The sequence below is a fragment of the Abramis brama genome (assembly GCF_963993115.1).
Source record: "Abramis brama genome assembly, chromosome: 7".
NCBI classification, from domain to species: domain Eukaryota; kingdom Metazoa; phylum Chordata; class Actinopteri; order Cypriniformes; family Leuciscidae; genus Abramis; species Abramis brama.
This window is the reverse complement of record NC_139969.1, coordinates 34,006,146-34,016,475: the sequence shown is the minus strand read 5'-3', so window position 1 is coordinate 34,016,475 and position 10,330 is coordinate 34,006,146. Positions and strand designations below refer to the sequence as shown.

At 39.2% G+C, this 10,330-nt stretch overlaps 1 long non-coding RNA gene across 2 annotated transcripts; it reads right to left on the bottom strand.

The window, feature by feature from the left end:
• Positions 1-2,347: 2,347 nt before the first annotated feature.
• Positions 2,348-6,140, bottom strand: LOC311087431. 2 transcript variants are annotated; one of them, XR_014607277.1, is made up of 3 exons: positions 6,080-6,140; positions 4,363-5,937; positions 2,348-4,283 (listed from the first exon to the last, which is right to left on the bottom strand). It is a non-coding gene; the product is annotated as an uncharacterized lncRNA (long non-coding RNA). The 2 variants fall into 2 exon arrangements; XR_014607278.1 differs by having other exon boundaries at positions 2,348-4,505; positions 4,606-5,937.
• Positions 6,141-10,330: the final 4,190 nt, after the last annotated feature.

The following is a 10,330-nucleotide window of genomic DNA, read 5'->3' as shown; positions in this document are numbered from 1 at the left end:
CCCCGTAGCCCTTTCCAGCCTTGTGGAGGTGTACAATTTTGTCTCTAGTGTCTTTGGACAGCTCTTTGGTCTTGGCCATGTTAGTAGTTGGATTCTTACTGATTGTATGGGGTGGACAGGTGTCTTTATGCAGCTAACGACCTCAAACAGGTGCATCTAATTTAGGATAATAAATGGAGTGGAGGTGGACATTTTAAAGGCAGACTAACAGGTCTTTGAGGGTCAGAATTCTAGCTGATAGACAGGTGTTCAAATACTTATTTGCAGCTGTATCATACAAATAAATAGTTAAAAAATCATATATTGTGATTTCTGGATTTTTTTTTTAGATTATGTCTCTCACAGTGGACATGCACCTACGATGACAATTTCAGACCCCTCCATGATTTCTAAGTGGGAGAACTTGCAAAATAGCAGGGTGTTCAAATACTTATTTTCCTCACTGTACATACTAGTTTCCTCACATATTACATTGTTATATTTAGAAGACATAATTTATGTGCCCGAACTAGCTTGTAAAGATGTTCGTGTGTATATTTACATACTAGTTTCCTCACATATTACATTGTTATATTTAGAAGACATAATTTATGTGCCTTTTAGTCATTATATGGTCTATTTAATATTTAATATATATATATATATTGCTCACTTCTAAAGTTAAAGCACTCTTTGGACGCATGCACACTAATGTGCTAGCCAAAGCGGCTCCATTTCTGTCCTCAGCACGCAAAGGTGTCGAATTTCAACTGCTCAGTATTAATCATTTTTAGCAGTGCACTTTTCCATATAATGGCACATTTGTTCCTATTGTACTGTATTAATCATTGTAATTTAACATTCATTGTGGAGATTACTGTTACTATGTTATTATGACTGCTATTATTTCTTATTGTTATTTGTACTTATCTATTTTTCTTATACCTTTATTTATAGAAAACTTCACACACATGCAAAGTCGAATTTATTCAGTGTACTGAGTTGTGGTGACAATAAATGGGTTATTCCCGAATACCTGATCATCTCTGGTACAAGTCGCTCTGTAGTGGGTCTATTATCAACCGGCAAAATCAGCTTCTACTAAGAGTAGATGCAAAAACGTGTATAAAGACAGCCTTATCTCTTTTCCAGAATTCACTGCACAAATGAACCCTCCACATTTTTTTTTCTAATACATGAGTTAGGTTCCACATTCAGTCATGTTTTAATTGGGCTCTTCTATGTAATAGAACCAATTATAATAAATATCCTGTCTTCACTGCGGTGTGACACCATAACGGACATGCTATTTTAGTAGGGCCATATCTAAATATATTTTGTGGTAGAATCACTATTAACCTGTGGGTGACTCGTGGACACTGTATTATACACACCGAAACAAAAAAACTAATAGTGGTGAATATACAGTATGACAAGGTCTGCTTTTAGTTACAGAATACTCAGCTTTTACACACACTTCTTAAGATGTTCATCTTTCTCTCTGATTTGTATCTGATCTAGGGCATTTCTTCAAAGAATTAAGAAAAACTGTTCTAGTGACATCTACTGTAGCTTGGAAAAAGTCAAGGTAGGAACATTTGCAGTGATTTAAAAAAAATTATGTAGTAAAACTATGTCCAAATCTTTGAATTTCACTGAACATTATGCCTCCAAGTAAACTAGCCAGTTTTGATTAAATTAATCAAAAGCCTATAGATAGCATAATGTGCTAAAATATGAGCATAAATCATCTTAATTTCTAGGAGGTGGTCACCATCAACTGCCTTGTAGATCACTGACTACTTCTATGTCCAAGACAAAATAAAGAAAGTCCTACATGTTTAGAATAACTCAAATGTGTGCAAATAATGACTGAATTTGAATGTTTGAATGTTTGTCTCCTGTCCCTCAGGATGATGGTGTGGACAAGCATCCAAGGTAGTGATTCTCTGCTTGATTCTCTACCCCTCTGAAAATGCAGAGCTTCTCATGGCACATTACCAGGTCAGTAAATATGGTTAATTTTGTGTCACTGATTTTGCAGGGACTTTTTGAAGTGCTACAGTTTTGTAAATTGTTGTGACTGTGAGTGTGTGTGACACCAATGCTAAAAGATCTCCAGATGAATAGCTGAACACATGAAACTAAGGCATAGCCTACACAAATGTTGCATCAGATTTTTGTGAAGTTAAATCAAATTAATTGTTGTTTTGCTTTGTTCTAGGACAACCAGGGATGAAGATGAACCAAGATGAACACACAGTACAATACACACTTCATATCATCTCCAAAGGGGGGTCTGAAGATGACAATCCTCTGGAGACTGTTTGTTATAGATAATCAGGAGAGGAAACACAGGAATCGTTGAACAGTTATTTTATTGACAGGTAGAGAACCGACTGAACAGCAGACAAGCAGTTGGGTGAGTAATTTGAAGACAAGTTGAAGACCGTCACACTTAGCACATTAATCTTTCTTCTTTTTGCAGGTTGTGGTGAAGCACGCGGGTATGTGGGGGAGTGGGTAACTTACCCAAGGAAGCAGGTAATAACAAAAAGGTGAGCATTCAGGTAAAGTGCACTGGTAAGAAGTAAACCCAGTTGTGGTCTGACGAAGAGTGTTCTGTGCATACTCGGCCCAGGGCAGAAAACGGGTCCAGCTGTACTGGTGGTTGTGGCAGTATGACTGCAGGAAACATCCGATTTCTTGGATTTTTTGTTATGTTTGGCCATTGGTCTAAGGGTGGTATCCTGATGACAAGCTTACCGACACCCCGGACAGATGGAAGGCGGCTTTCCACACACTTGAAGTGAACCGTGACCCCGTATCCGACACAATGTCTTCTGGCAGTCCATAGTTATGAAACACATGGTGAAACAATGCCTCTGCAGTCTCCAGAACCATGGGTAAACCCTTAAATGGAATGAGCTTACAGGCCTTTGAGAAATGGTCAACTACAACCAGAATGCAGGTATTGGTGTCAGAAGGGGGTAATTCAATGACAAAATCAATGCCACGGTGAGACCAGGGTCTATTTGGAAAGGGCAATGGTTGCATTCCTTCTGGAAGATGTCTCGGGGTTCTGGAAATGGCACATGTGGAACAGCCTTGGACCAGGCGTTGGATGTCCTGCGTCATACTGGGCCACCAGTAAAGTTCACAGAGGGGCGAGAGGGTCTGCTGGTAACCTGGATGTTCTGATCCCGGAGACGAATGCACTGAGTCCATGAGGGTAACGCGTAAGGTTGATGGTACATACGTTCACCACAAGCAGCAACCTTCCGGTCTCTCTCTTCAATCCAACACGGAAGTGACTTAAACTGCAATTCATCGACTGACAGCTAGAAACAGGCTCCAAAAGAGAGTCAATCCCATATATGACATGACAATCTTCATGACAACTGTGAGGGGAGTGAAATTTTTTATAACTCATCCGCTAAAATTATATTAAGCCTTAAAGTTCTGCATAATTAAGGGCGTGGCCACTTGCCGCAATTGACGCTGCTGTCACTACTAGCCGTTTGCAGACTGACAGACTGAGGTGCGTTGAGCCACTCGGATGGATCTTTGAATTAAATTCTCCTGACCCATAGCATCATCATAGATCGCCATCTGAAATCTTAACTCTGGAGAGAGACCTTGACGATAAGCAGTAATTAAAGCTGCCTCATTCCAACCACTCACTACCGCCAATGTACGAAATTGGATAGCATAATCACCCAGAGTTAACTGACCTTGACAAAGACTGTACAGCTGATCGTGCACAGAAATGTTGTGAGTGGTTTGACCAAACACCTCTTTAAAGTGTTCCAGGAAGTCATCTAGAGAGTGAATGAGCTGGCCATCCAGATCCCAAATGATTTGTGCCCATTAAAGAGCGCGTCCAGAGAGGAGTGAAATGATATCCTGGTTGGGCCATGGACATACCTGTCGAAATTTTCAGGACATCCCTGCATTATATCATTGAAAACACAAAACAGTGTTCAGCACAAGTTTATTATGTATTACTTGACAATGGGTAGGACAGTGTGTGAGAGAATAGATGGGGGATACCGTTGTATTTGTCGTGTGGCTCTCTTGCATCTGCAATGGACTTGTTATACACATAGATCGCAGACTTTGCATTTCTTAACACTTTCTGAGGAGTATATGTGTGAGCTTGACCAGCGTCGTTCATTTTACATGACAGTAAAGCACAAACAGTACTGTTGTCCAATGCCATTCTATTTTCTCCATCTCCTCTTCAAGCCTGTGAATCTGTACTCCCTCTGACTGTAGACAGTACATGTAGCCACAAAAAATAACTGCAATAATAAATATTATCATATGTGATTTATTCAGATCTATTATTCTGACATTATCCCAAGAGGTCATGACACCCACCTGAAAGGCAATATTAAATTCAGCTAAAGGCTTAAGGGCAACACTCAGGAAAATAAAGTATGTTTAACTGGATCACAGAGATGGTTTGCCAGATCACAAACTTTGGCATTCCTCTCCACCTCCTCATGACTGTCAAAGTATGCCTATAGATTTAGGGATATAGGGTGGCAATATATGGTGAAAAAATGCAATGGAAATATTTTCAAGATATCTGCTGAGTGAAGTTTACCATTACAATCCTACCTGTAGAGAATCCCACTGGTTCAGTACTCTCTGAATGCATGTAAGCAGACTGAGCCATCTGGTCAAAGAGTATAGAAGTACCAAGAGGCGAAACTCAATAGAACGTTCCATTGCAACAAACTCACCCATGCGCAGAGCTGCAGCTCCGCCATCTTGGACTGAACGCAACACAGCTGTCATAGAATTGAACGATACCGGTTCAAATTCAAAAGCGGTTAACTGAACTAAAAAGTAGTTTCTAGTTTTTAATATCTCTAGAGCAGACATCCCATGTCTCCCGGAAGATCCGGGAGTCTCCCGCATATTGATAGCGGCCCCCTGATGCCCACAAATGAGCTAAAATCACCCGGAATCTAGAGCGAGCGAGCAAGATGGTCCATCGGCAGCTCCAAACCGTGTAACGTTAGAGCACACGGCAGAAAGGGTGAGGAAGCGAGATATCAACATATCAACCTAAAATGTGGAACACAACTTGTTCAGATTTTTTGCTTTCATTTTCTTGCAGTTCTAGAGTAAAATATATTTTGTAATATATATATATTTTATATAAAATATAATTATATTTTAAATTTGTACATTTTAATAAACTCAAACTTATATAACTTTTTTCTGTTTCACTTTCATAATTTATTTCACTTCAACAATAATCTGACAAATTAAAACAAGACCAACCATAGGTCTAAATTCCAAAGCATTCTTGAATTACAACCATTTAAGTTTGGATAGTGATTTTCATGTTTATGCGAAAAAAAGGTGACACTAGTTAAAGGGTTAATTTAGTGATAACAATGAATTAATAAAGCGGTCATTTGCCAGGTTAGGTGTTCATATATCTCTGAAAGTATGCGATTTAAAAAGCCCATTTCGAGTCTTGACAATTTCGACCAAATACATAACATTAGCAAACTGTTACTGCGGTTACATTAACGTTACAGCACCTGTTATCGTTGACGTTAGCTCACTTTAAAGTTAATAAAAACCTTTTCTACTTTACCTCTCTGGATCTTTGGGGAATCTATGAAATGCTAGTTGATTGGTTGTACACTGGTAGTTGTTGCAGTTGATGGCAGAACACTGTTTTCTTTGTTTCCAATTATTTCCAGACATAATGTTAATGCTGTACAGTAGTTGTGCTAACGGTAAAGCCGTTGGTTCAGTCCAAAATGGCGGCCGCGCTACCGAAGCGCCACCTAGTGGCTGTTGTCAAAACTGCAATGGAGTTTCGCCTCTTGTTACTTCTATACTCTTTGATCTGGTACTGCAGTACCTCTGCAGCTTCAGGTTGTCAGAGTGAACTCTACAAACTCCTTGTAGAGCTCACATCTCTTTGCACTGAAATGAGAGAATAATTTTGAGTTTAATAAGTGGTCTCAGATTTCTCATGGTGTAATTATTAGATATAGAGTTAAAAGAACATATATATATGTGTGTGTGTGTGTGTGTGTGTGAGTGAGTACTTTTATTTTACATTTACCTTTTGTCAAAGTGGGTGTATATCCCAACCAATATCTCCTCTACTGGAAGTTTGGTTGCTTTGATGCCACAACCAATGGCAAGCTGGACATGGTGGCAAATGCAGCCAAGGTCCTGGACATTAGGCTGGCTTCCTCTTAGTCTGCTAATCACTGAATTGTGTCTGCCTTTCATTACACTTGCATTGTCAGAGTTGAAGGCAATGACATTCTTCCATTGAATGCCTCTTTTGCTATTGGAAACAGGAAATCAAAACAATATGTCTATAATTACAAAATAACCTATTTGACAAAAGTTTTTATGTAAACTGTAATAAAAAAAATTTTCTAGCTGTTATAATTAAATGCAAACTAGGTAAACACAATGCAGTTCCCTCACTTAAATGCTTTGGACAGCTTTTCATATAAGTTTTCTGCATTTCCCACATTGCATATGGGCATTTCAAGGAACTTCGTTGTCACCTCCAGATTGGACTCATTATAAATTCTTGCAAGGATGACAAATTCTTTGTCGGTTTTTCTGTTGTTTGATTCATCGCACAACAATGAAAAAGGCTGAGATTTACATATCCTTGCTACGTCCTCATCAAGCTCCACAGCTATGGCACCTGTTAAGCAAAAGTGTCCAGATACTTTAGGCTACACCATGGGAACATTATCAAGGATTCGATTCGGTTGTCCTATTCATTTTGAGGCAACAACCTTTTAAAGTCTATATCTTACCTTTGATGAGTTGCGTGGCTTTCGTTTTTCCCTCAGAGTACTTCTGAGCGATGGCAAAGTCAGGGAACATGTCTGCTACACTACAGTTAAAATCATTGCAAAAACTTAAGGTCAGATTATTTTTGGCGCAAAGCCTTGACATTTTCAGCTCAGGTCACTTGATCAGCCTCAGAAACGTTTGTAGTTACAAATGCAGTCATTGGCTGGGCATGTTTCTGCGCCTCTTGGGCACGCTTGTGCTTTGCAGATTTTTCATGTTGGCTCATATCACTTCTCCCTCCGTGTGATACACTAAAATCCGTGTAACATATTTTACAAAAAGCATGATTTTGCCCGATGTTGCTCTTGGTTAAGTATGGGTAAGCCTCCCTCTCCCATTTGATAAGATACTTGCACAAAGTTTTCGCCTTTTTGCAGGTACTCCAACGCCATCTCTCTCACGTTCCTCCATCCTCGGGATGCTGTTCTTCTTCGCGAGATTTTTCCCCCTAAACCAGTTCAGCGGAAATCCCGCCCTGCAGCCGTTTCTAAAGATTTCATTGGTCATGTCAATCACAGTACTGATTGCCTACACCAAACACTGATCCCTAAACCTACCCGTCACTGTAACCTTAACCAATGAAATTAGCTGCAGGGCGGGATTTCTGCTGAACTGGTTTGCGCCCAGTGGGATTTTTTATAGAAAGATTAAAAATACGGGAGAAATATGGGAAAAAAACGGGATGATAGCGAGATAGAATGGTAAAATACAGGAGAATCCCGGTAAAAACAGGATGGTTGACAGTTATGGCCATGGGACTGGCAGGTGGGACTGTCAAGTGAGAAGCGGTTGGTGGAAGTAGTGACAGTCTGAGTGTCTGCAGGAGCTCAGTGATTGAATCGGAAGCTCCTGCTTCCATCCTTTTCAAGTTTAGGTCCGGTCTTCTGTTGGTGGAATCCGTGACACTGTTACAGTAATGTGAAATTACTTTTATGTTTCCAATAAAACTTTTTTTTTAATTTCTTCAGGTGAATTTAATTTAAGCTATTTTATTAACAGTAATAAGAAAATGAACATCTAGATGAATAGACTATCTAAAATCTAAATGATATTAGAATGCATAGCTGTGTAAACCTAAATACTTTACAATAAGGTTTAATTAGTTAACAAACTTTAGTTAACATGAACTAAGAATTAACAATAATTCTTTCAAAAATGCTTAAAAAATGGCTCGCAAAAATGATGCACTATATTTTTAAGTAATTCCAGGTCTTTTGTTTTTTTTGTTTTTTTGTAGTTGGCAGTGATATCCAAGATTAGTTCTTGATACACTTGGTTATAACAAGCATATTTACTCAACAGAATCAAAGTCCATGCCCTCACCAACCTTTTCCCATGTGAGAGGATGAAGCTGATTGATTTACCATTAAGTGGCACCCCTCCTCCCAGAGTAGCCTACCCCAAGTCCACCATGTAAACAGACCAGTAAGTGAAGGCCAGTAAAAATCACTACTGTCTCCACACCATCCGCTGCAAGACAGAGCCGGATCTCAAGTACAGTGACTGTGGTTGGACCAGACCGCTGCCACTTCCTCACATTGCATGGCTGCTTCTAACCACACCAGTATGTGTTCATACTCTCCATGTCTTCAGGCTACCCAATCCAAGTAGCTGAAATGTACGTCTTGAGAGTTTATGCAGAAAATACCAAAAGAGTTTGCTGTTTATCACGCAATGGAAAGGAGTGAAACAAGTGTCCTTGGTAAACAGAAGCAAAACACTTAGAATGAGTCAATGTGCCCCAGATTTTCTGCTGCAGAAAGTAAAACAAGCACAAAAACATTGTGCTTAGTTTAAGCCCAAAGTCTACTTCACTTTAGTGTTAATTAAATTTAGTCTTAGTCCTGTGCCAAATGTACTTTTTAATTTTCATTTTTAGTCAACCTTTTTCTGTTTTTGTTTAGTCAAATTTTAATCGATTGAGGTCTGGTTTCACAGACAGGGCTTAGATTAAGCCAGTAATAGGACTTGGTTCAATTAGGACATTTAAATAGCTTTTATAAACCTGCCTTAGAAAAAAAAACATTACTGGTGTAAATCTTGAGACAAAACAATGGCACTTACTTTCAGTTAAAACAGCTCAAACATGCATTTTAGTCTGGGACTAGACTTAAGCCTGGTCTGTGAACCTTGGGTAAATGTCTGGGCATTTTAGTCTACATTTTCATCATGCTGCATAATGGTTAAATTGATAATCAAAATTATTTTGCTCAAAATTATCATCACAATGATTGTTGTCGTTTCAGAAAGGTATATTTACATTTTATCAGAATTATCGCACTTTCACCTATAATAAAAGCACCAAAAAAAAGTCAACTCATACGCATGCTTTATTTTCCCTCATCTAGTATTCTGATTTATTTTAGGCTATTTATCATATAAATTAACACTCTCTACATAATGAAAACTGGTTAAAAAAATTAAACGATAAAATTCCTACTAGTAATTCCAAAAATAATTCCAATAATTCCAAATGTTAGGTTGCATAAGTGCATTTCTGTCAGGATCACTATTGACAATTAGCATATTCCATTTTAAATGGCGGCATGGTTCTGTTCTGGGCAAGAACTCACTGCCCATCCATGCAGCCTAGCATGGATAAGAGCAGAGAAAGCCCCCAGGGTAAACGGAACAGAACTTCACTTTTTACACTAACGCTTGGGCCCGCGAACAGTGCATGTGATGCGAATTTCGCCATCAGCACATTTCACGAATACTGTACACGCACAGCCTGATTTTTCCATGCATACTCTGTACACAAATTATTTTGCACTAATTAGTTGGTCCACAAGGTGGCAACATTGCCTCAGGATTCCTGATTCAGGTAGTCAAAGAAAAAAACAAATGTAATATAAATCTATGGTGTCCCCAGAATGTGTCTGTGAAATTTCAGCTCAAAATAGCTGAACAGAGGCGTTCAGAACAGGGCCGATCCTTTACAAGAGCTTTGGATACTCCGGCGAATAATCTCCCTCATCCAAAATCTCAGAAATAACCAGTAGCAGAGTGCAGCCTTACGGAGAGACTCAGGAAGAGGTTGCAACTTTTAGACTGCACCTGGACGTTTCTGAATGGTTAGTGGATCTATGTAGTTGTTGTGGAGTTATATTGATTCATCTCATCATCTTGCATGTACCGTCATGTTTAACTTTTACACAAGTTGACAGTTCCCTGAGGTCTTTATAAGACAGCTGTGACATTTTTCAGTCAAATAGTGTTCTGTGCTTGTCTGTGCAGCAACGACAGAACAGTTTGCATGCTTTGCTCGAACTTTTGCCATTGCGTTAGAACTGGTGGTTACACTGTTGTCGCTTCCGAAAACCAAATGGCGGCGCTGTGGGTGGAAAAGCGTGCAGTTTAACCGGCGGTAATATTATAACAAGATCCCCTACCTACGTCAGAAGGGGAGCGAAATATGATCGGCTTATTTTTTGACATGCTTGCAGAGAAAGGCTTACCAAAACAAAGTTACTGAGTTGTCACTTTTCAC